Raw genomic sequence first — 25,243 nt, forward strand, 5'->3', positions numbered from 1 at the left:
ATACATTAACACTAAACTTCTCTTTAAGAGCATGTAATGGACGCACAACGTCTGATAGCCCGGGGAACTTTACCTTTAATAGACCGGGCCAAACCTCAATTATTGATTATAATATGCTAGATGTGAAGTCCTGGTACATCCCCATCACAATAGTGATCACAAGGCCCTTATTTTAGAAATAGCATCGCCGTGTACTATGAAGGCACAGGTCAAACCCCCAACTCCAGCCCAAAGCCTGATTCTGACCAACGGTGGGAGAAGAGTACGCTGGGCTGAAACTTCTTAATCAAAAGACAAATTAGCCAAACTGTACCATCAAGCAATGCCCTATATTTTAGCCACATCTCAAATAACATAGAGCAATGGAGCCCCCAACTCCTTTTCAAGGCTCTCTCAAAACCACCATGATCTGGTCGACACTATGGCTGCCTTTTTCTACCAAAATAAAAAGCAGAGAGCACATAATAAGCCGAAGCGAAAATGGTTTAATGGCAATTGTCGATCTGCCAAATCTGACCTAATCACCGCCATCAAAAGTAGCGACAAAGTAAAAATCAAAGAAGCGAGAGCTGCCTACAAGGGCGTCACAACTAAAGCTAAAAAACTCTGGGAAGCTCAAAGATGGGAGGACGTGAGAAATGCACTCATTTCACACGATCTGAGGTCCTTCTGGAATATCTTAAATACTGGCTCCCAGGTTGGTAGACCGGCCATTGATCCCAATATAGATGAAGGAGTCTGGAATAGGGGTGGGCGGAATTCGCGTAATCGCGTTACGCAAATCTCCGCGAAACGGTAAAAAATCTCCGCGAACACGCAGAAATTCCGCGAACACGCGGAATTGCTTGTTCGCGATGCTTTTTTCCTGTTCACAATCGCTGTTTGCGTGCTCGGGGAGAAATATCTCGCGAACACGCATTTTGAGAACGCGAACAAGCAAAATATTTCGTGAAGTCGCGGAAAGCAGAATTTTGTGCAATTTCGCGTTCTCCGCGGAACGCAAAATTACCCAAATTCCGCAAATTCCGCGAGCGGAACGGAATTTACCGCCCAGGCCTAGTCTGGAAGGCACACTATGAAACCCTCCATAGAAAGGACAAAGAAGGAGATGAAAGCATGGCAAGAGCATCACTGCATTCAGGCCCTAACCCAGAAGATGCTCCCCCAATTTCGGTAGGAGAAGTTACCGACGCCCTAGGGAAGATAGTACCTGCAAAAGCGGCAGGTCTGGACAAGATCCCTGGCGATCTCTGCTAATCTGAACCCACCTTCTGGGCTCCCTATCTGGCCACTCTTTTTAATGCCATACTACAAGGCATGGCAATACCCACCACGTGGGCTGGAGCTGAAATTATACCAATCTACAAAAAGAGTTCCCCGCTCCTGCCTGCGAATTATCGCCCGATTAGCCTTATTGATGTTGGCCAGAAAATGTTTGCTTGTGTGTTACTGGGGGCCTCCAAGAAAGGATGAAGTAACACAATATCTTAACCCCCCTCCAAGCTGGGTTTAGAGCTAGGAGATCAACGATCGATCAAATATTCAGGCTGAAGTTGATATACTGGAAATCTTTCTTCATTGAGGGGGCAGCCTTTATCTCATTTTTGTAGATTTAAAATCTGCTTTTGACTTGGTCCCGAGGGAAAAATTATGGGCAATCCTATCAGCTATGGGAGTACCAGAACATCTGTGCAGGCAGTTAAAACGTCTCCATGAGGGTAACTTTGCCCGTATCAGATATGGTAGGACTGGCGAACTTTCAGCCCCATTGCCCGTAGAGAGAGTAGTTCACCAGGGCTGCGTCCTGGCGCCCACACTCTTTTCCCTCTATATTAATGGTATAATAGACTTCTTGATTGCAGGGGAGAACATTGATGCCCCCAGGTTGGCGCAGCGTAAGATCCCGGCCCTGATGTTTGCGGTCGATACGCTTCTCCACACAAAATCCCCTATGGGAATTTAGAGGACCCTTGACAACTTTAGCACCTTCTGCAAACATCGTGGGCCTGGAGAATAATCTGCAAAAAAACTAAGTATATGGCCTTTAATGTAGACAACTCTACCCGCCCCAATCCCTGTTTGGACGGCAGTCCTCTCGAGAGAGTAACCATCTTTGAATACCTGGGACTGACGTTGACCGAGATAATGGATTGGGGTGCCCAAATCAATGAAGCAGGGCTGAAGTTCACTCAAACGGGGGGTATTTTAAAATTATATAGGAGTTGCACTGAAAAAACACTCAGTCCAGTGATAGAAATTTACAAGGTGCAGGCCAGGTCTGCTGCTCTCTACGGTGCAGAACTATGGGGTCATTGTGCACCGGGCCCGTTAGTCCGACCTGAGAATTTTTTTATTAGAAAGCTTCTGGGCCTCCCCATCAGTACTCCCTTAACACCACTCCGCTTGAACCTTGGGGTTAGACCCATTGCGGATGAGGTTGCTCTGAGGCCTCTTCTCTATTGGCATCGCCTCTGGAGCACCCTGGAACTAGCTGCATATAGGGATGAATTAACCAACGTAATGGGCCTGCGAGGCTCGGGGAGGATACCCTGGTTGGTTTACATTAAGAACATCTGTGAGGGTTTGGGTTGGGGCAATTTATGGAGTAATGCGGAAGATACTGCCCAAACAACACCTAGAAAGTTCTTGGTAGAGTGCTATAGAGAGCTAAAGCTCAATGAGCTTGAAAGGAGAACTACCGCCGGTCGCCTAACGGTGGCATTTCTGGCTATAAAAAATAGGTATACACTAGAACTGGCACTGGATGACATCCAGCCTCTCCTTGCCAAAAAGCTTTATGTCCAGTTCAGACACGGAGTCCTCCCGTTGCGCTATTTCACTAGTAAATGGGAGGGGACCTCAACTGGGGGATGTCCGGCCTGTATCCACTCTGATGAAACAGAATTGCATGTGTTATTTTTCTGCAAGGGTTATGGGAAGGCCAGGTCACGCTGGCTAACCCAACTCTGTAGAAATCTGGGGTCCAGACGTTGTAGTGAAGTGTATAGGATACTTAAATCGAGTACGCAAATGCCTATTGTCTACTCCACTTCACGGTTTTTATTTACTATGTGGTGCACTCGAAGGGCCATCCTAAAAAAAATGGCTCAATAGAACGATATTCCAGAAACTGTATGACTGACCCCAACTGCATTCTTCTGGTTACATTTTGGGATGGGGGGGGCTACAACTGTAACTGGATTAATAATTGGTATTATACCCAATTTTTATAGCACTTTTTTAAATTTTACAAACTTCTATGAATTCAATGTATTTTATTGCCTGTTTTTAATGTTGCTTTTATGGCATTGATTGCCGAAATAAAGTTTTATGATGAAATAATGTATTTTATGTTGTAATTAAGATAATTCTGTGTTTGAATTATTATTATAATAATATTTAAAAATGTCAAGATTTTTGTTTGTAAATTATTTATAATTACATTTTTAAAAATATGTGTTTACTTTTTATTTTAAACTAAACTGGTTTTCTTTTTTAATATTTTATGATTTTTGTATATTTAAACATGTATCTATATATTTTGGATAATATATCATTTACAATTTTTAAATTATATTATTATTTAAAATATTAGTTTATTTATATATGCATATAGCAGCGTAATGGTGGAATAAGGACTTCATTTCCAGAAACCTCCCCGTGTCGGTGTCCCGTCCATGGTGTGGAGAATCGGACGTGGCGTTCATATATATATATTTGTTTACATTTTTAACAGTCATTTTATTTGTTATATTTGTTACATTTAAATACATTTTATTTTTGTAAATTGATGTTAGTATTTAATATATGTTTAGTTTAATAGTTTAAATTATATATATTTAAAAATCGATATTTAATACAACTATCTTTATGTACTAACCTTTTCAAGTAAAGGCAGTTGATATTTTCGTATTCTATATTTTTTACTCAATAATTTTTTCTTCAACATTTTTTTCCTCGATATTCTGTTGGTGACCTGCTGGAAAGTACCGAATATTAGTGAACACGATATTCCGTGGGATACTCTGAATGTATCACTGGGTATGTGTTTCGGTACAGTAGACAACGCAGACTCAGCCCTGCTCAAGGGCTTCCCAGTCTGTGCAAATAAAGACAATTTGGCACATGCTGGGTGATTGGTGTTCCCTTGGATCAATGACTGTTCTCATTGGAAGCTGGGACTGCATCTCACACCTCCTGGTTCCACACTCAGAATTAACAGACAAGATCAACCCTCAATGCAGGCCGGGCCCCTGCTGCTGCCAAAATACTGTGAACCCCATTTACTTTTCAAGACAACTGTTCTTATTTAGTTCAATTTTGTTCCAAATACACAATTTTTTATATTTCCAGACTGCCATGGACTCCTGGCTTGGAGTGCATGCGCTTCCAGAGTTACCACTTAAACGGGGCGTCTCCCTCTTCAGGGCCTCCTCCTGGGTGGAAATGCATGAGACTGTTTCCATGTGTGGGAGCAGAGGTGAATGGCAATCAATCAATCAATCATGGCATTTGTAAAGCGCACTAAATACCCGCGAGGGTCTCAAGGCGCTAGGGGGGGGGGGAAGCTGCTACTGTTTGAAGAGCCAGGTCTTGAGAAGTCTTCTGAAGGTCAGAAGGTCTTCGGTCTGCTGCATACTTGAATGGATGCGGTGCAGACATGTGGTGGGATGAGGAGACATGGGCATCTCTACCTTCCACTGTCTCAAGTGAGTGACTGTAAGAGTCGCTGTTACCTAGGCTCTTCTGGGAGGGGTGTAAGTTGGTAGGGATATAATAATAATAATAATGTAGCCAGCATTACATCACAAGACCAGAGGCACAAGAGCAACACATTCATTATGGGTTCATCATAGATACAGGTTTTCATTTTCTGAGTCAAGGACGAAAACTATTGCTGGAATACAGGCTGCTGGATTATTGCTGTTCACCAACTTCTGTATCTCATTGAGTAACCTTCCCTCATGCCTCTCTGCAGTTTATAAGCTAACACCAGACATAACACAGATGTAACATGATATGACAGCCACACACCAAGGAAGAGAGGCACAGAGAGACAGCCACACACCAAGGAAGAGAGGCACAGAGTGACAGCCACACACCAAGGAAGAGAAGCACCGAGGGTCAGCCACACACCAAGAAAGAGGGACAGCCACGCACCAAGTAGAGGCACAGAGAGGTACTGAGGGACAGCCACACACCAAGGAGAGGCACAGAGTGACAACCACACACCAGAGAGGCACAGAGGGACAGCCACACACCAAGGAAGAGAGGCACACACTAAGGAAGAGACGCACTAAGTGACAGCCACACACCAAGTAAAGGGACAGACTGACAGCCACACACCAGTGAGGCACAGAGTGACAGCCACACACCAAGGATGAGAGGCATACACCAAGGAAGAGAAGCACGGCGTGACAGCCACACACCAATGATAAGAGGCACGGAGTCACAGGCACACACCAAAGAAGAGAGGCACACACCAAGGAAGAGAAGCACAGAGTGACAGACACACACAAAGGAAGAGAGGCACACACCAAGGAAGAGAAGCACAGAGTGACAGCCACACACAAGAGAGGTACAGAGTGACAGCCACACACCAAGAAAGAGAGGCACAGAGGGACAGCCACTCACTAAAGAAGAGAGGCACACACCAAGGACAAGAGGCATTGAGGGACAGCCACACACCAAGGAGAGGCACAAGTGACAGCCACACACAAGAGAGGTACAGAGTGACATCCACACTCCAAGGGAGAGAGGCACAGATGGAATTCCACAAACCAAGGAAGAGAGGCACAGATTGACAGCCACACACCAGAGAGGCACAGAGTGACAGCCACACACTAAAGAAGAGAGGCACACAGCAAGGAAGAGAGGCACAAATAGACAGCCACAAACCAAGGAAGAGAGGCACACACCAACAAAGAGAGACACTGAGTGACAGCCACACACCAAGGTGAGGCACAGAGTGACAGCCACACATCAAAGAAGAGAGGCACAGAGAAAAATCCACACTCCAGAGAGGCACAGAGTTACAGCCACACACCAAGGAAGAGAGGCACAGAGTGACAGCCACTTAACAAGGAGGCGAGGCACAGAGTGACAGCCACACACCAAGGAAGAGAGGCACAGAGTGACAGCCATACACCAAGGAAGCGAGGCACAGAGTGACAGCCACCTAACAAGGAGGAGAGGCACAGAGGGACAGCCACACATCAAGGAAGAGAGGCACACACTAAGGAAGTTAGGCACAATATGAAAGCCACATGCCAATAAAGAGAGGTACACACCAAGGAAGAGACGCACTGAGTGACAGCCACACACCAAGGAGAGGCACAGAGTGACAGCCACACACCACAGAAGAGAGGCGCAGAGTCTATATGCCCAAGACACTGGTGAACGTATGCTCTGGAAGGAGGCGGTGACAAACAAATGTGCAGGGAACCCATTGGCTGCTGAGAAGGGCCCCTTCCACATCAGGGAGTCCCTCTAACTTTCACAGGGAGGTAGATGCATGCAGAGATGAGGCTATGGACGATCAGGCACAGCATAAGGTATGCCCAAACACACAAAAGGACTGCCAAGACAAACGTATCCAGCTTTAGGTGCGATGCCACAGGGGCTGTGCCTTGCTTACATGAAAAACACAGGCCGGAAAGCCTGCTCAACGCACATCTACAATGGCTTTGTCACATCCACCACGTTTGAGGCAGAGTATCCCGTCCGCCAAGCTCTAAGTAAAGCTCTGTGTCTCTGACCCTTAGAAAGCACGAGGCCTCTGTGTCTCTGACCCTTAGAAAGCACAAGGCCTTTGTGTCTTCACAGGTGAGACATGAAAAGACTCCTTTAATCGAAGGAGAACCCCACTCCGAGGCAGTCCGGACACCACCAAAGACTTGAGAATGTGTTAACCTTCCTTGGACTAACACGAGACAATATACACAAGTACATGGCATGCCACCGACTCTTTGTGGAGGTGGCTCCAAGCCCACAGAGCCCAGGGGCACAAGTCTCCCATGGGAGAAGGAGGGCCCTGGGCAGAGTGGAGGCATCAGACTCTCTCTGGGTGTTTGAAAGCTGTGAGGGCGAGGGAGCAACAGTTCTGACATTGAGGACCTGAGGCTCCCCTGCCGCTGCCTGGCCACAACCTATGACTCAAAGAGGGGGGCATTTCTCCCTACGTGAAGTGAAGTGCCCATCACCATCCCTCCATACCCTGGGCCTGGAGGAACTGGCTACAGAGGCAACAACAGTGGGTCCATTTGACCATAATACCGTAGCTGCAGAAAACCGGTGCAAGAAAGGGCTCAAGATAAATACAATTGTAATCACATAGGTTGATGAAGCAGGTAAAAGGGGTAATAAAGAGAGGGAAGGTGGAGAGTGGCACTACTGGTTCAAGCAGGGTCACCAGTATACCGGTAGAGTAATATCTGAGCATGACAGGTGGGTCTGCAAAGGACGTTTGGAAAAAGGAAGAAGTGAAAATCAAAAGGGCTGGGTTGAATGTTTACAGGTTAAGGCTAGGTTTGTTTGATTCAATGTAATTTGCATGAGAGAGCGCTCCTAGTGTGCCTGGCATCGGGGTGAGGATGTGGCACTTCAGGAATGAACCAAAGTCCTGTCTGTATGCTCTGTTTTCTGCCTTGGCGAGGTGGGAAGCATGGATGCCATCCAAGCTAAGCAAGGTATGTAGGACACGTGCCACCTCTGAGGGCTATAATTTAAAGTGAGTCACTCCCAGGTACCTTGGCACTGATGGTACACTGTGCAGTGAGTCTGCACAGAAGGCATGCATGCCACTTGCTATCCTTCCTCAGGGGCAGAAGCAGCGAAGGAGGGTAGGAGCTGCCAGGACAGATGCCTGACACATGCCTCTTGCTTGTCACAGTGAGGCATGGTGCAGACTCTCAGCAAAAAGATGGAAGCAAGCAGCAGCATGCCCAGCACTTCAGGTGCACCAAGGCTGGCATGGTGTGCCTGTGTCCTAGTGAAGATTCAGGAGGAGCACCAGAGGTGACCATAGCCACCAAGCAACTTCTGCGAAGCAGTCTAGGGTGTCACCAGGGGAGCAGGGCAGCTCTCTGGGAATATAAACCAGGAATGCCCAGAAATACTAGTTACAACAACTGCCCCACTGAGCACACAGCACTGTTTCCACTGTGAAGAACCACTACAGAAGGTCTAGAGCACCACACTATCACCACACCAGAGACCTGTGAGAACCACAGAAGACAAAGGGCACATGTCCCCTCACCAGACTTACACAGAGAGCTCTAGAACAGATCATGGACCCACTGAACTATCTTTGCCACTTGATTGTGCATTGTGGCAGTTCAAAGGGGGCTCACAGGATAGTGTTAACTCAAAGACTTGACTGTGAAGATTCAGCTTTGAAACTCCCTAACCAGACAGAGATTTACTTTCATGTGGAGGTTTCTCTGCTTTCAGAGAATAGAGGGAGGGGTGTATGTTAGCGAGAGAGGGGGTATTTAGTAGAAAAAGAGAGAGAGAGAGATTGTGTATATTTGAGTGTTTGTGTGTGTGCATGTTTGTGTGTATGTGTGCGCGCACACAAGAGTATGTTGGTACACAAGCATGTATTTATGTGTAACCATGTGTACATGCACATGTGGCTATGTTTGTTGGGCGACGTAATTGTTTTCCCTGAATTTTCTTAAAGTGCACAGGATCAAACATTTAGAAAAAGGCTAGAGAAGGCAATTCAAAGATGGTGATTCACCTCTCACTTAGGTAGGTGTAAGGTTGAGATAAGCAGACAGTTCAATATAAACAAAGCAAACCCCGGATTGTGTCTGAGGGAAACAACAAGCAAGCAGATGAGGCTGTCTTAGGATAAGCTGGTACCCCACCTTCAGAGATGGACCCCCCAAAACTACCTTGTAGATGTACAGTTGACATATCTTCATGGTGGTCTCAGCTCTAGTAGGTCAGAGCCTGCATCTATGCCTCTGTGACCTTGAGCTCAATGTCAGGAAAGGGCTGCACAAGTGACCTTCCTGCACACACAGCAGACACCACTGCACTGCAGGACCTAGCATCCTGGTCCCTGGAGGAAGAGAATCCTGCCCTGTACTGTACCTTTGGGCTCAGGCTGAGCTATCAAGAGCCGATGAAGGTCCACCTCGTCGCTCTCCAACCTTCTTCGGCAGGTGCTTGGAGTCTGCAGATGGGCACACATTTATAGGGCCTACACAGCACGAGAAGCTGGTGCTTAAGAATGGGGTGGAGCCAGCTTTCTAGCAGGAAGTTGTGTAAGAGCTGCTGGTGTGTGAGCAGCCTGCAGGTCCTGTGACTGGAGCAAGCAGCAGATTTAATAAGGGTAGGGTAAGGCGCTGCAAGCACAATTATCTCACCCTCAGGATAATTTGGGAACAGCCCTGGTGTGACATCCTATCTTCAATATTTACCTCATCTAAGCTACATATGGAAAGTAAACGTGCACATTCCAACTGACGCCAACAGCACTTTTACAGCACATGTGAAATATTCCACACACAGTACATTCCTCAGAGTCCTGACTGATAACAAGATTCCCAGACTGGAAATGTAGATTAAAATACACACTCATGATTTGGAACTGCGGTGTTGAGAACAGTCAGCAGGGAGGACAGTCCAATTCCAATGAGTGGCCTGTTCCAGCACTAGGAGGCAGTAAAGAGCCTGTCAGTGTTGTGGCTAGCAGTGCTCCAGAAACCTTGAACGGGGGTAGGTTGTGGGCTCGCCACCTCTACAGATGGAGGGGAAGGTGGTCAATGTACACTCGTACTCTAGGTAGTCAAGGTACACTAGTACACTAGGTAGGTAGCCACGGTACATTAGTACTGTAGCTAGGTAGCCAAGGTACACTAGTACTCTAGGTAGGTAGTAAAGGGACACTAGTACCCTAGGTAGGTGGTCATGGTACACTAGTACTCTAGCCAAGCTCCATTAGGACTCAAGGTAGGTAGTCAAGGAACGCTAGTACTTTAGGTAGGTAGTAAAGGCACACTTGTACCCTATGTAGGTAGTCAAGGTACATTAGTACTCTAGCCAAGGTACACTAGTAAACTAGGTAGATAGACAAGGTACATCACTACTGTAGGTAGGTAGTCAAGGTACAGTCATATTCTAGGTAGTTACACTAGTAGTCTAGGCAGTTAGTCAAGGTACACTAGTACTCTAGATATTTAGTCAAGGAACACTAGTACTTTCGGTAGGTGGCCAATGTACACTAACCCACAGAGCAGAGAATACAGACAGATGTCCCGTCAGCCCTCTCCCACAGCCGAAGTGAGAAAGATCTTCAACTGGACTGCCAGTGACAGTCAGGTTATAATTGAGTCCTCCTCACTACTGACCCAGAGTCAGCACAAAGAAGATACCGGGACTGGTATTTGAGAGGGTTTTATTATAGGCAAACCTGGTGCATAATATATGTAGACAATTATAGGCCAATAGGACACTTGTATTGGCAATAACAAAAATAGAGAGCAAGTGGAATAAGAATAAAAACGTACACGATATTAGCTGGCCTTCTTTCTCTAAAAGTGCAAATGCCAATCCTTAGTAAGTGGAGGGTTTGCCATTCTTGTAGGTGGGATGGAGAAGCCACATTTCTGGCCACATGGGAAGATGCCCTGTGTCAGTAAAGAGCCCACTCTGTGGTCTGAAGTCCGCGGGGAGATGTTCCTGCCTGGCACGAATGTGTTTGTGTTCGGTGGAGGCTCCTCAGCTAAGGTGGAGGAGTGTCGCCCGACTGCTTTCAAGCAGTGCAACAAGGAACAATAAAATGATAATAACGGGATGTTATTATCATTTTATAGTTCACATCCACTTTGCAGGCTCTGGGAGGGCGAGGCTGCTCTGCTCTCAGAGCAGGGCAGGGGTGGAATGTTTTGCTCACTGCTAAGTGCACAATGACGCTTTGATCGGCCAAACCACAATGGGCACTTTGCATTTTCTCCATGCTGGCTGCATTACAGCCTGTGCAGAGAACATGCCCAAGCCCCCAGCTCCCGTCTGAGCGCCGTGCTACGGCGCTCAGACCAATCACCAATCACATTGCATTGTGATTGGTCAGGGGAGCCTGGCAGTGCTTCCTGGTTCAGCCGAGTCCGACGGAGGAGAGACGCTTGAAGCAGCGATATGGTAAATGGATGTTTTTTTTTTCCATCCACCCTACCACTCCCAATCCCTGCCCACCGCCACTGCTCTGTGCAGTCAAGCCACCATTGTGGTGGATCCCTTTCAAGCACTGCAGCTTATCTAAGCAGACGCCATGTTTAAAGCACCTGCTCGGCAAATGTTTTTGTTGAGAGAAAAAAACTCTCAAGAAGTTTGTATTCTCAATACAAAGAACAAATAGCCTGATGTTCTTGGAGTTATCTACATGCACATTGAGACCATGCTACATTTTCCTTGCCTGTGTCTGTCATGTCTTCTATGGCAGGCACTGGCTAGAATTAATCAACAATGATCACCTGCCTTTGACAGGGCAGGGCTACCACCACTATGCCTCAGTGGTCTGGTAGAAGACGGATTGCCAGGTTAAAGTCTGCCATTGGTAGAGTCAGATGAAGTTCGGCCAGGGGTAACTACTCAGTTTCCCCACCTCTAACTGAGGGGCTTAACCATGAGTTTAGTGTTTCAAAAGGATTGTTGCTTTACAGCACTCTCCCCATTCTGCCAAACCCAAAAAGAGTCCCAGAGTCTATAATGAGGAACTCTATGAATTGTATGTAATCAGGGCCAGCTTTAGCACTGTTTGCTCCCGGTGCGACATTCATTTCTGGCGTCCCCCCCCCCATTGACCTCCTCCTTGGATTCCCGTATGACCACCGGGCAAAAATGCTGCCCATCTCTCCATAAACACTCTCTCACATACATTTAATTTGTTTTAAAATACTTGTAAAGGCTAACTTTACTAACAAGAATGTATATCTATCCAAACACACCCTTTTCAGCAGCATTAGAAAGAGTTAATGAAAAGACTAGGGGGAAAAAACACAACTTCCAAACCTATTTAATGCAGTTTGCATGCAGCTCTTTGATGATAGTTTGTAACGGTCACAGTTCTATATTCAATCAAATCAATCAATCAGGTGTTTGTTAAGCGCGACTACTCATCTGTAACGGTCTCAAGGCTCTGGGGGGTGGGGGGTGTCACAGGTTCCAGTCCATCAAGGAGGGGGTCTGTTGAAGAGCCAGGTTTTGAGCTTTCTTGCGAAGATGGGGAGCGATGTTGTCTGTCTGAGGTGGAGCGGAAGGTCGTTCCAGGTTATGGCTGCGCGGAAGGAGAAGGAGCGGCCTCCCGATCTGGTCTTTCTGGTGCGGGGGACCACGGCATAGGAGAGCTGGGCTGATCGTAGGGTCCTTTGGGGTGCGTAGAATTTGAGTCAGCTGTTCAGTTAAGCTGGTCCGGTGTCATGGAGGGCCTTGTGAGCGTGGGTTATCATCTTGAAGGTGACTCTATTTTCGATGGGGAGCCAGTGGAGTGTGCGCAGGTGCTGGGAGATGTGGCAGTGCCTTGGCAGGTTGAGGACCAGCCTTTCGGTGGCGTTTTGGATGTTCTGTAGCTTGTGGGTGAGGTTTTTGTTTATTCCGGCATTGAGTGCGTTGCCGTAGTCGAGCCTGCTTGTGACCATGGGGTGAGTGACGGTCTTTCTGTGGTCGAGGGGGATCCATTTGAAGGTCGTACATAGGAGGTGAAGGGTGTGGAAGCAGGAGGACGAGACAGAGTTGATCTGGCGGTCCATTTTGAGCACTGAGTCCAGGATGATTCCCAGGTTGCGTGCGTGGTCCGTGAGGGAGGGCGGGCTTCTGAGGGTGGGGGGCCACCAGGGCCATGATGAGTACTTTAGTTGTAGGCAGCTGTTTTTCATCCATTTGGCGACGGCTTCCATGCCTTCTTGAAAGTTGTGTTTGGAGGTGTTGGGTTTGTTGGATAGGGAGAGGATGAGTTGGGTGTTGTCTGCGTATGGCACAATGTTGAGTCCGTAGGTTCTGACAATGGGGCGAGCGGAGCCATATAGACGTTGAAGAGCGTAGGGCTGAGGGAGGACCCCTGGGGGACTCCGCAGGTGGAAGGTGTAGGGTCCGAGAGGAAAGGGTGGAGTCTGACCCGCTGCGTTCTGGCGGAGAGGAAGGATCGGATCCAGTCCAGGGCCTTGTCTTGGATCCCTGCATCGTGGAGTCTGCGTATTAGGGTGCGGTGAGAGACTGTGTTGAACGCCGCTGAGAGGTCAAGGAGGATGAGGGCTGCTGTTTCTCCTTTGTCCAGTAAGGTATGTATGTGTTCTGTTGCGGCGAGGAGGGTGGTTTCCGTACTGTGGTTTTTTCAGAAGCCGGATTGGGAGGAGTCAAGGATGTTGTGTTCTTCGATGAATGTGGCGAGTCGGCGGTTGATGGCTTTCTTGATGACTTTCGCTGGGAACGGGAGCAGGGAGATGGGTCTGTAGTTTTTGAGGTCGGTGGGGTCCACCGAGGGTTTCTTCAGGAGGAGGTTGATCTTAGCATGTTTCCAGTCGCCAGGGAATGAGGCGGTTGCCAGGGAGCGGTTGATGGTGTGGCAGAGCATAGGTGCGATGGTGTTGGCGGCTCTGTTGAAAATGTGGTGGGGGCACGGGTCTGTGGGGGCCCAGGAGTGGATTGACTTCATCGTCTTCAGTGTGTCTTCGGTGGTGAGGGAGGTCCAGTTGTCGATCGCTGGCTTCAGGCTGTCGGGGGTGATTGGTGAGGGTTCAGTATGTTGGTTATCTTCGTCGAAGTTGTTGTAGATGCTCTTGATTTTGTGGTGGAAAAAGGTGCTGAGTTTGTCGCAGAGGTCTTGTGAGGGAGGGATGTCGGTGGACTCGCTGGTGGGCTGGGCAAACTTCTTGATGATGTTGAAGAGTTCTTTGCTGTTGTGTGCATGAGTGGAGATTCTGTCTTCAATCGCTTGTTTTTCTGATGAGTTGGTGGTGGCCGTTGGTGGCGGCTTGAAGTTGTTGTGGGCTTCTGTGGATTTGGTGTTCCTCCGGGCCTTTTCGAGGTAGCGGCAAGTGCGGCTGGACTTTCGAAGTTCGGTGGTGAAACATCTAGCTTTCTTGGCGTGGGTGTTGTTGTTTTCCTTGAGGGGGTCTATGGTGTTGGCGCTGTCGGAGATCCATCTGTGCAGGGTTCGGGCTGCGGTGTTGGGGTCGTCATTTTCCACGATGGTTGGGGTGGAGTTGCTGAGTAATGAGGTTAGCTGGTCATCAGTGATTCTAGTCCAGTTCCTTCGTGAGAGCAGGTGCTGGTGTCTGTGGATGGTGGGTGTTCTGCAGGTGAAGTGGATGCACCGATGGTCAGTCCAAGGGAGTTCGATGGTGTGGCTGAAGGTGATGGAGTTTCTTGTTGTGAAGAGGGGGTCGAGGGTGTGTCCTGCTGAGTGCATGGGTTCGGTCATGATTTGACAGAGTCCAATATTGTGGAGGTTATCCAGGTGGGATGTGGTGCTGGGGTCCAGTTGGTTGTCGAGGTGGACGTTGAGGTCTCCCAGTAGGGTGTAGTTGGTGGACGCGATGGCATGCGGGGAGATGATGTCCATGATGGAGTTGGCGAAAAGTTCGTGGGGTCCAGGGGGTCGGTAGATGAGGGTTTCTTGGAGGGTGGAGTTAGGGCTGGCGAGTATCTTGAAGTGAAGGTGTTCCATCAGCTCTGTGGGCTCGTCGGGGAGTGTGCTCAGGCGGAGGGTGGATTTGTGGACGATGGCAATTCCTCCTCCAAGCGGCTGGGGCGGTCCTTCCTGGAGATCTTGTATCCTTGGGGAATGGTGATATCTGTTCAAGAGGTGGTGTTGGTCCAGGTTTCAGTAAAGAATGCTACGTCCTGGGTGGTGCTGACGAGGAGGTCCCAGATTTCGGTGGCATGTTTGTGGAGGGATCGGACATTGACGAGGATGCATTGCAGGGTCTTCGGTTTGGTTGTGTTCTTGCTGGCGGGTTGCGCTGGTTCCGTGGTCTTGGGGGCGCTGCAAGTGTGCTGGCAGCGGTGACAGCTGAAGGGTCCGTGGGTGTCGGCTGGTGATGCTACCTTGCAGTTGTTGTCACGGCCTGGGTTGAGAGTGGGGAGTGTGGAGTGTGTAGGAAGGTGGAATATGACTATGTGATTGCCCCCACTTTTTTCCTGGTGCTTTGCTGGTTTATGACATAGTTGGACTGGGATCCTGCTATTCAGGGCCCCAGTCTATCTGCTTTCTCTGTAAAATGGTTTCCATGTACATTAGGTACATATCTAATTGGATTCTGGAGTGCCTTATAAGCCCCTAGTATATGGTATACTATGTACCTAGGACATAGGTACCTCAGAGGCCTACCAGGGGCTGCAGCATGTATTATGCCACCCCTGGGAAGCACTCCAAAATGACACCACAGGTCTGCTACTGCAGCCTGGGTAAGGGTGTGCTTGCACCCCTTACTGTGGTATAGGCTACCTATATCACTACCTTATACAGACACATATAAACCTATAAGCCACTCCTATGGCAGGCCTTGACAATCCTGAAGGCAGAGTGCTTGGTTTTATGTGAGAGGGTGCCCAAGCATGAGCTGAGCCCCTCTGCAGCTTTCAGAAATACTTCCTTATGGCTGTTCTGTGATACAGCCATACCATATACTCTTAAGTGCATTATAACCTCGCGGTAAATGCTAACTTTGGGATGGCTGAATCAAAACATGTCATGTTTGGTGTCAAATGTTTTGGAATACTACCCCCCCGCCAGTCCTGGTGGCGGGGGTAGCATTCCACCCTTCTAGAGGGAGAGACATGTTCACACTGGCTAAACCCGGTTAAAACTTTCCAAAGCCCTGGCATCACAAAATGGATGCCACTGCCACAGACACGGGTCTGGCCTCCTGCTGCTGAGGGAAACTCTGGCAGGGCAGGCCTGGACAATAGGTTTACTGTCACAATGAGGTGTAACCACCTCCCCCAGAAAGGCAGATGTGTATTGGGGCAGGGTGGGTGCATTCAGAGAATGCTTTTGAGACACTGCCTGGGGCACACAAGGTGTCCCTGTGCATAGCCCAGTTCAAACCGGTTGCAGGGGCACTCAGCCCCTGCTCTGGTGCAAAACTGGACAAAGGGGAAGGGGTGTAACCACCCCCACCCCAGGCCCTCCCATAGGTGGGGCCTTAGAGTTAGTCCATCCCCTAAACTTAGTATAAGTATAGGAATCCAGTCCCTAGGACTTTAGATTACCCTGGACGAACCTCTGAAAGATATATCCTGGACCTTCGACTTTCTATCACGTCTAGAAGATGGAAGAAATCTCCCTTGGGTCAAGGAGTGACTCCCCTGCTTGGCAGGCACCAAAGAAGCAACTGACCGGTCTGCATTGCTGAAGCTCCCGCCGGACGCCGAAGTCTTTGCATCACCAGAGGTGGATTTCCAGACTTCCCCGAGGCTACCCTGAATCCACAGCAAAGCTGAGGCCCGTGGCTATCGTGGGTAATGTGGAACTGTGACCCCTGGACACCGTGAACTTTTGCAGCAACAACACCTTCCTGGTCATCCTCGAAGTTATGCTTTGGGCTTCCAGTAGCCGCAGTCTTGAGGACCTCTTGCACCAAAGATTGTTGGCCTCCACTCCACGAGTGACCCGTGGGCCAGCTTTCAGTGCGACCACTTGAGGCTCCTTTGCAATCACTAGCCCATTGGCTAGCAGGTCCCCACGAAGGCAACTCTACTTCTGTTGGGGCTTTTATGGTTGCTCCAGAATTGCTCTTACTTACCCTCGCTGCGTGAGTCCATCAGACCATGCTGATCTGCACCGCAGTCCTTTCTCTGATTTCCTGTGACTTGCCGTTGCCAAGGCTTGTTGGGTCCTTCCTCGTCGCCGACACCGCAGCACTTGACAAACTTTGTGGGACAGCTCGAATCCAGCTCGTGGACTTCATCGACGCCTCCTGGATCTCGTGGCTGAAGAGTCAAGACACCCATCAACTCACCTGAAGCACCCGACCTCTATGGGCATTGATCCATCCTGCCCCCACTGCTTTCAGGTTCCTTACATCCTAGATCCAGGTTTGGATCTCTCCGGACACTTCTCCTCTTCACGGCAGCAGCAGTTCTTTGCAGGTTTCCATTGAAATCGACGACGCGACCCGACACCAAAAGACACCTATGCACCCGGCTTTCCTGGGTGAGGTAACTCGAGTGCTCTGGTACTCTCGTGGGTGCTAGCCCTAGAACTACCTAAGTCCAAGAGGGTTTGGTCCTGACTCGATTAGAAGTGTCCCTAATGTTTAAAATTCCAACCGTAACATTCCCCATAGAAAGTAATAGGAACCCGCGGTTGTGTTTCCACACTGCATACAGTTCCTGTGGGTTCCCTGTGTTCCTATCTTGGGTGGTTCCGTGGGGTCCCAGCGATTCTATTGGCAATAGGCCTAGTGCCTATTACAGTCGTGATTCTTATACCACTTTTTCAGTATATGGTTTGGTACGCCCCTAGGGCCCAAACGTGTATTTGTGCGTTTACTGATGCTTGCTTACTTGTAAACTAAGTACTTCGAACTCCAGTCTCATAAAGAGACTAGAGGGGTGTGTTTAACCCTAAATACATATATTTTGAATATTTACCTGGTGTGGTTGTCTTTTCATTTGATCATCCAAGAGATTATAGACTGGTAAAACAAGCTGCTTTACATTCCTTCAAGATTTAGCCTGAAGGCTGCTCTCCATAGCTACCACTTGGATAGCTTTCAATAAAGGTTGTCTTTAACCAATTCACCATAAGGGGTTGTTTGGACTGATAAAAGGTGCCCAGTAGAACTAGTGGACAGCATATATCAGGCCACCTTCTCACACTTGTCCAAGGTGAATCTGTGTTTTTACTTGCTGTGACATGACTGGTGAAACTCTTAGTCACAGAGGCTAGACAGGTGGGATGGGGGATGTGGCCATTTCCAGCACAAGGACCTCCATTTTGGAATGATTGATGAAGAGGGAATTCTCCTTCACCACTGATGGATGTTCTAAAGCCACTCGCTCATGATGGATACGTCATTCACCGTGTGTCCCAGGTGGAAGATGATCTGTGTCTCATCTGCATGCTTTTGAAAGTGCACGTGCACAGCAGCTAACTCTCTGGCAAAAAGTATACGCTGAACAACGACAGCGATGAAGAGGGACTTGCCAGAAGGCGCTAACCCTGTGCGTGGAGTCCAACGGGAGCAGTGCACTCCTCTGCCTCTCACCACCTCCACCAGTGACCAGATGCACAGGAAGAGGATGGACAGCGGTATACATGGAGAAAAGGGAATGGCACATGAGAGACAAAAGAGGCCATGGGCTCCAGCACTTGAGCAGCCACTCATGTTCATCGAGGATGTTTGCAGGATGCAGAGGAAATCTACAATACACAGAGAGGTTTGAAGTCACTTGCTATAGTAGGTTGTATTGATAACTGTAAATGTGATTGGACATACCTAAGACATACCTTAGGATATTTCTAACAGACTCTCTGTACTTTGATGCAGAACTTGTTTTTTCCCAAACTTAAATACTGTCATCACTATGCGTCTTCTGTCGAAGATGAGTTTTAGTTTGTACTTTGACTTTTGTTTGGTAACCAAAAATGTTAATATTTTGATATTCCCTAATCTTGATAATTCACGTGTTCCTAACAGTGACGGTTCCTCCGGTAGGGCGGCAGGGCGGCGCCCACCCTGCTGCCAGTGCGGCAAACATGAAACATAAAATGGTAATAAAGTGATTTTATGCCCATTTTATTTTTCAGCGCAGCCGGCCAGCACAAGCCAAGTTTTGGGGCGGGGCCATTGCTTCTGACTGACAGCAGTGGAGGAGAAGTGGTGAACAAGTGTAAAATGTGCATGTCACTTTGGCTGGCTTTCGATTGGCCGGCTGTCTTCCAACAGCCACCCTGATATGCACACATAAAACTTTTCCGACCACAGCTGTCTTAGACAGCTGGGTGGAGAGTAGGCACAGGCTTCGAGTACCTGTAGGAGAGCTGAGCCGACTAATCCGGGAGATTCTCTCATGCTGATTGACAGCATGAGAGCAGCGTCTGGATTGGATAGGAGAGTTCGCTTCCTCTGCCTTTTTGCCACGGACTGCAGGGCCAGAGTGCAGTAGGTAAGTACGTTTTTAAAAAATGTTTCAATTGATTTATTTGTTTGTACACATGGTCACCCAGTGTGAGAAACTCGCACCTACTTCAGCCTCAAACCCAGAGCTCTTAATCATGGCCCTCTATAAACACTGTATATAATGGACCCTTCGATGCCAAACTTTGGGGGGCGGCTAAGGACATTCCTTGCTTCAAAAAGAGCCTGAAAGTGGGTCGATAAATGTGCATGATCGCCTCACCACTTGTAAATAGAAAAGCCGCCACTGCTTGTGATACTAACATGTGGTGCAAAGAATTGTTTTATTTGTGCACTCTTTTACACTCCTGCAAGAGGTAAGCATCAGTGGGTCTAAATATAAAAGATTCCATTCTGCATGTGTTGCCTGTATATGAAGAGAAGGCACACCATCATAAAATATACGCTTAAAAGATCTAACCTTCTCACATATAATAAACAAAACTCACGGCACAAACAGTACACAGTATGTGCAGTCAAATACCACTTCATGACGGCAAAATGACTCAATAAATCACTCATAAATGACTGGCTGCCTAAGGACTGTGGCACAACAAACAAACCCAACATATTGTGAAGAATTGTTTTGTATTGTATGGTGGTACTGCCCCTTTGTGGGGCCCTGAATCTGTGTGGTTGGAGTGTGTTGTCTTTGTTTGATCCTATGTGGGAAGTGTTTCCATATCATCAGTGAGGACCACGAGGTGTGGTCATCGTGCTATGGCACGCGGTGCCTGGCAGTGCCATGCATGAAGGCGTGAGAGAGACAGGCGCGCAGTTCATAGTTTTCAGGCCACTGTCAGCTTTGAGCCGCTCTGCAGGTGCCCTATAGGATTTCTGATGTTCATAGTCACGTACCTCATTTACAAACAGGGTTGCCCCTTCTGAGATATTTTGTTTAAAGTTTATGGTCCTGAGCAAGCATAACCTAAAGAGAGAAATGGTGGCAGGATCAGCTTTGGTAGACTTTGTTAAAACCATGCCATGTTTGATTGGTGAGGTGTCAAGAAGCGTCATAGCATGTAGCTAGCTGGGACCTGCGGTCGGGGACAAGATTACAAAGTCTCCATTGGCCAGTGGCATGTAGCAAATCTTTCTTTCATTGCATGCCTGACCAATTGGTAATGGGAGGTTTATTTGAGGCGGCCTGGTACAGCAGTCGGAGAGAGGCGTGACCTGTAGCAGTTGTGACATATGTGAGCGTTAGCGTCAAGCAGTAACAAAGGAATTAATATACAAGCTGTATGAACTACAATCAGCTGACCAACCCCTGAGTGCCGTGGAATTCTTAGCATTCCTTGTCATCTCTCCATACACCAACTCTCCCAACCTAAATAAATAAGGTACCAGTCCTATATCAATCTGGGAAGGCATTTCAATCCATCAAAACACTAAATTAACAGACCAGACACAGAAGAGAAAACAGAGGCAGTTCACTGTGCTCTGGTGGAAGCTTCAGCCTGAATTAGTCTATAGACAGCAAGTAACATTGTGAATCACTTCCAAAGAGGGCACCTCAGAAACAGAATTTAGAAAGAATATTTGTTTCAAGTGTGTTATGAAGAAGAAAGGAATCAGTACACATGCAGGGCCGGATTCACAAAGGCAAACTTAGACCAAAAGTTTAAGTTTATACCTGAAGGTTAGGTTTAGACCAAAAGTCTAACTTAGCTAGCAGTAAAGTTAGGCTTTAGGTCAAACTTAGACTTCAGGTTGAAACTTAAGGGGCCTCATTTACTAGACACCTTGTGACACTTTCGCATGTGCAGAGCGTCACCTTTTTAGGCTCCAGTGACGCAATGTACCGCAGCTTATTTACAAGCCCGTGCAAAGCCACTTGGCTTTTCATGCCTTGTAAATATGTGCCCCTTTCAAGCAGAACACTGCATGAAAGGGGCGTTCCATGGGCGTTGCAGCGGGTGTTTCCACAGCAACACCCGTGGAACCTGACGTATTCCTAGATTTACGAGGAATCGTAAAACTGAGAATGTGTCAGAATCCAACACCACCCTGGGGGTTGGGTTAGGGAGGTGCAACGAGGAGAAATATTCCTATTTCTCATTGTTTTTTTATTTCTATGTATGCTGCTTCTGCAACACAAATCACCTGAATTGATTGATATTGTGCAGAAAGGTATCCCTTCCTGCACAAGCTCAATCAACCCCACAACGCCGGCACCCTTGCAGCATGGCACAAGTGTGGCTGCGTTGGTGCACAGCAGTCAACTGTGCACCAGCACAGGTGAAATGGACAGAAATACCTCCTATCTCATGGATATGGCACCTTCTTGCCCTTTTCTTTTGACACAGGGAGTGTATCAAGATTCCTTGCGGCGCTGCCCTGAGAAAAAACCTCATCAATGAGGCCCTTAAACTCTTGGTCGAAGTTCACCTTTGTGAATTGGGCCCACAATCTCTATTTCCCATTCCATCATGTCCCCACACTCCCACCTCTAGCCTCACAAATGGTTTCTTTGAGGAGCTCTATCACCGGCTCCTGATTGCTGAACATAAAGGCCCTGATTACAAAGTGGGTGGAGAGGTATCCCAGGTGGAATGCGGTTCCATCCAATCACAACTGGCCCTGTGTTCCTACGTCTGCTACTCTTCTTTCAGCTCTGCACAGGTCAAATGTATTTTTATTTTATAGGTCATTAAAACCTTTGCAAAAAGCTAAAGCACAGTAAATGTAAAAACAGAAGGTGGTAAAGAAATAAAACAAAATCAACAGTCAGTGTCTAATTCAAAAAGACCACATTTTGCAAAAAAAAGGACTTTAATTGAATAATAATTGAAGACCCAAGAGGGCAATGATCTTTAAACTGAATGCAAGTCTGCTTATGGGGCCACAGTGTCTTAGCACTGGAAAAGGTACCACCAACTGCAGAACTACCCATGCCCCAGTCCCTTGGCAGGTACTTGAATGGGACAGGGATTTAAGATGTAAATTAATCCTCAAAGTGCCTAAGTGCCAATGGTGTATAACCATCTGCTTGAAATGCCAGATGTCATGGTGTCATAGCTGCAACAACAAGGCAGCTAGAGTAACTCTCCCCATACATCAGATGCACCAGTTTGGAGGCAACTCCTCAGGCTGAGGTGGAAGTCTTTTTGCTGCAAGGTCTAGAAATGCAATCACCTGGGCCTTAGCCTGGTATTGGCCCCATTGTAGCGCTCTATCACGGCTTGTCTACAACTGCGCACACCCAGGGAGATGAAATGAGATGAAGCAGGCATTTGTGCTCAGACAGGAGTGTGGGCGTATACAAATAACGGCACTATCCATTCTTGCACCAAGTGCTTAATTTGGAAAACAATAAGTGCCAGGGCCCTCATCAGGCGTCCTCCGCAGCTTGCACCACTCCTTACCCCTGTCAGCACTGCCAAAGGCAGTGGGTACACAACTACTAACCAGCACTCTGCTACAGGTATGACCATTCAGACTATTCCAGGCCCCCAAAACCTTTGAAATTGGCTTTTGTGGCAGGTATTAGTTATTTTTAATGTGTATCAAATTAATAAAGAATTGCTGTTTGTTAGGCTTGGCATCTTTGGCGTGGTGTCCCCTTACTTTTTGCCTCTACCTCCTGTATTTTTGATGCTGTGCTGAATTTTGTTTTTGCTGGCTTAGATGCTTGGGCACTTTGCCACTGATGATCAGTGTCAAAGTGCAAGTGCTCCCTGTATAAATTGTTGTTACAATTGGTTCTCCTTGATTGGCTTATTTGATTTACTGGTAAGTCCCTAGTACAGTGCTGATACTTTATTTTTCTAAACTAATGTGGTGTACATTTGTGGTGTTATCACTGTATTACTGTGTGTTTTCAGTACAAATACTTTACGCATTGCCATTGAGATGAGTCTGTCTACTGGTGCCAATCTACCCAGGGGCTGAGCAGGGGTTATCTAAAGTGTGTATCCCCCTTACCCTGATTAGAAGCAAGGGTCCATATTTGGACAAAGGTACCTATCTCTGCCAACTAGAGACCCTAATTTCTAACACTGTTCTGCTCATCTCTAAATGATACAAACAGGGCCACCATGTGGCAGCTGTCATAAGTGCTGGTGTTGACAATCAAGTGCTGGTTCTGAGTACCAGAAACCATTGGCTCAAATTAAGTGCTGCTTCAACCGTCTGCATGTAGAGTTAGTCCAGTCGGCCTGCTGCCCGGCCCAATGAGTCGGAGCTGGAAGCACTCTCAGGTGCTGGCCAGCACCGGGGTCCATGAGCTAGTGCTAGAGGTCCCCACATCCACTAGCCAGCCACCCAGGCCAATGAGCCAGAGCTGGAAGCACCCCCAGGCATTAGCCAGCCACCTGGGGCAATGAGCCAGAGCTGGAAGCACCCCCAGGCATTGTCCATTGGTCCGATGAGCCAGAGGTAGAAGCCCCCACAGGTGCTGGCCAGCCACCTGGGCTGATGAACAAGAGCTGGAAGGGCCCTCAGCATTAGCCAGCCACCGGGGCCAATGAGCCAGAGCCTGAAGCGCCCCCAGGCGCTGGCCACCCTGGTCAATGAGCCAGAGACAAAAGCGCCCCCAGGCACTGGGAGAAGAGCTGACTAATGTTGGATTTATAGCAGCAACTGTCCAAACAGGTTAGCCTACAAAACTGTATGTAAGTGTTTATCATACTCCAGGCGTGGCACCTCCTGGTATATGTATTTTTATCTTCGAAGACAGATTGCTGACGCAAGTGGTTGTTGATTTGTTTTTTTAAACTCTGTAACAGAGAGGACAGGGCGCCACAGTTGATGTACTTGAACAGCCTCCAAGCTGCTGATGAGATGGTCTGTAAAAAAGGATTCTAGATCTAGATTCCTTATTTTGTGCCAGAGTAGATGGTCCACCGGGGGAGGGGGTGGTAGAGGGGGTGGTGGTGGGGCTCCTGGGGGCTGTCATTTTTAAAAAAAAGATAATGTTATAAATGCAGCTTGCCTCGCATGCCGTTGGCTACCATAGCCTAAACTCGAGTCAGATCTGTGTCCTATCTAGCACACGACATCATTACTTGACGCATGCGCATGGTGTGTGCCTGGAGACTGCTGAGATGCGAAGTTCCAATATTTCATTCTTTTATTGAATAAATGCAGTGCTAATTGTTATATTATTGGCAGTACATGCAGGGCCTTCCTTAATACGTCATATATACAGACCAACACAAACAACACAGTTCAGGTCAGTGACAACCCCCGAGCTGCTGTAAGGTGAATCGCACAGATGAGTGGTGAATCCACAGATAAGTGGTGAATCCCACAGATGAGAGTTGAATCCCACTGATGAGCGGTGAATCCCACAGATGGGCGATGAATCCCACGGATGAGCGATGAATCCCACAAATGAGCAGTGAATCCCAAAGATGAGCGAGGAATCCCACAGATGAGCGGTGAATCCCACAGATGAGAGTTGAATCCCACTGATGAGCGGTGAATCCCACAGATGAGCGATGAATCCCATGGATGAGCGATGAATTCCACAGATGAGCAGTGAACCCACAGATGAGCGATGAATCCCACAGATGAGCAGTGAATCCCACTGATGAGCGGTGAATCCCACAGACGAGCGATAAATCCCACGGATGAGCGATGAATCCCACAGATGAGCAGTGAATCCCACAGATGAGCGATGAATCCCACAGATGAACGGTGAACCGCACAGATGACAGTTGAATCCCACTGATGAGTGGTGAATCCCACAGATGAGCGATGAATCCCACGGATGAGCGATGAATCCCACAGATGAGCAGTGAATCCCACAGATGAGCGATGAATCCCACAGATGAACGTTAAATCTCACAGATGAGAGTTTAATCTTACTGATGAGTGGTGAATCCACAGATGAGCAATTAATCCCACGGATGAGCGATGAATACCACAGATGAGCAGTGAATCCCACAGATGAGAGTTGAATCCAACTGATGAGCGATGAATCCTATAGATGAGCGGTGGATCCCACAGATGAGTGGTGAATACCACAGATGAGCGATGAATCCCACAGATGAGCGGTGAATCCCCCAGATGAGCGGTGAATCCCACAGATGAGTGGTGAATCCCACAGATGAGCGGTGAATCCCACAGATGAGTGATGAATTCCACAGAGGAGCGGTGAATCC

At 47.9% G+C, this 25,243-nt stretch overlaps 1 protein-coding gene across 1 annotated transcript in view; it reads right to left on the reverse strand.

The window, feature by feature from the left end:
- The window catches only part of LOC146808601 (tyrosinase-like), a 30,474-nt gene extending 21,297 nt beyond the window's left edge, over positions 1 to 9,177 (reverse strand). The window contains exon 1 of the mRNA XM_085623621.1: positions 9,103 to 9,177. The gene's annotated coding sequence lies outside the window, so the exon portion shown is untranslated. The remainder of the gene's footprint in view (positions 1 to 9,102) is intronic.
- Positions 9,178 to 25,243: the final 16,066 nt, after the last annotated feature.

This window comes from Triturus cristatus, chromosome 8 (assembly GCF_964204655.1).
Source record: "Triturus cristatus chromosome 8, aTriCri1.1, whole genome shotgun sequence".
Classification (NCBI taxonomy): Eukaryota; Metazoa; Chordata; class Amphibia; order Caudata; family Salamandridae; genus Triturus; species Triturus cristatus.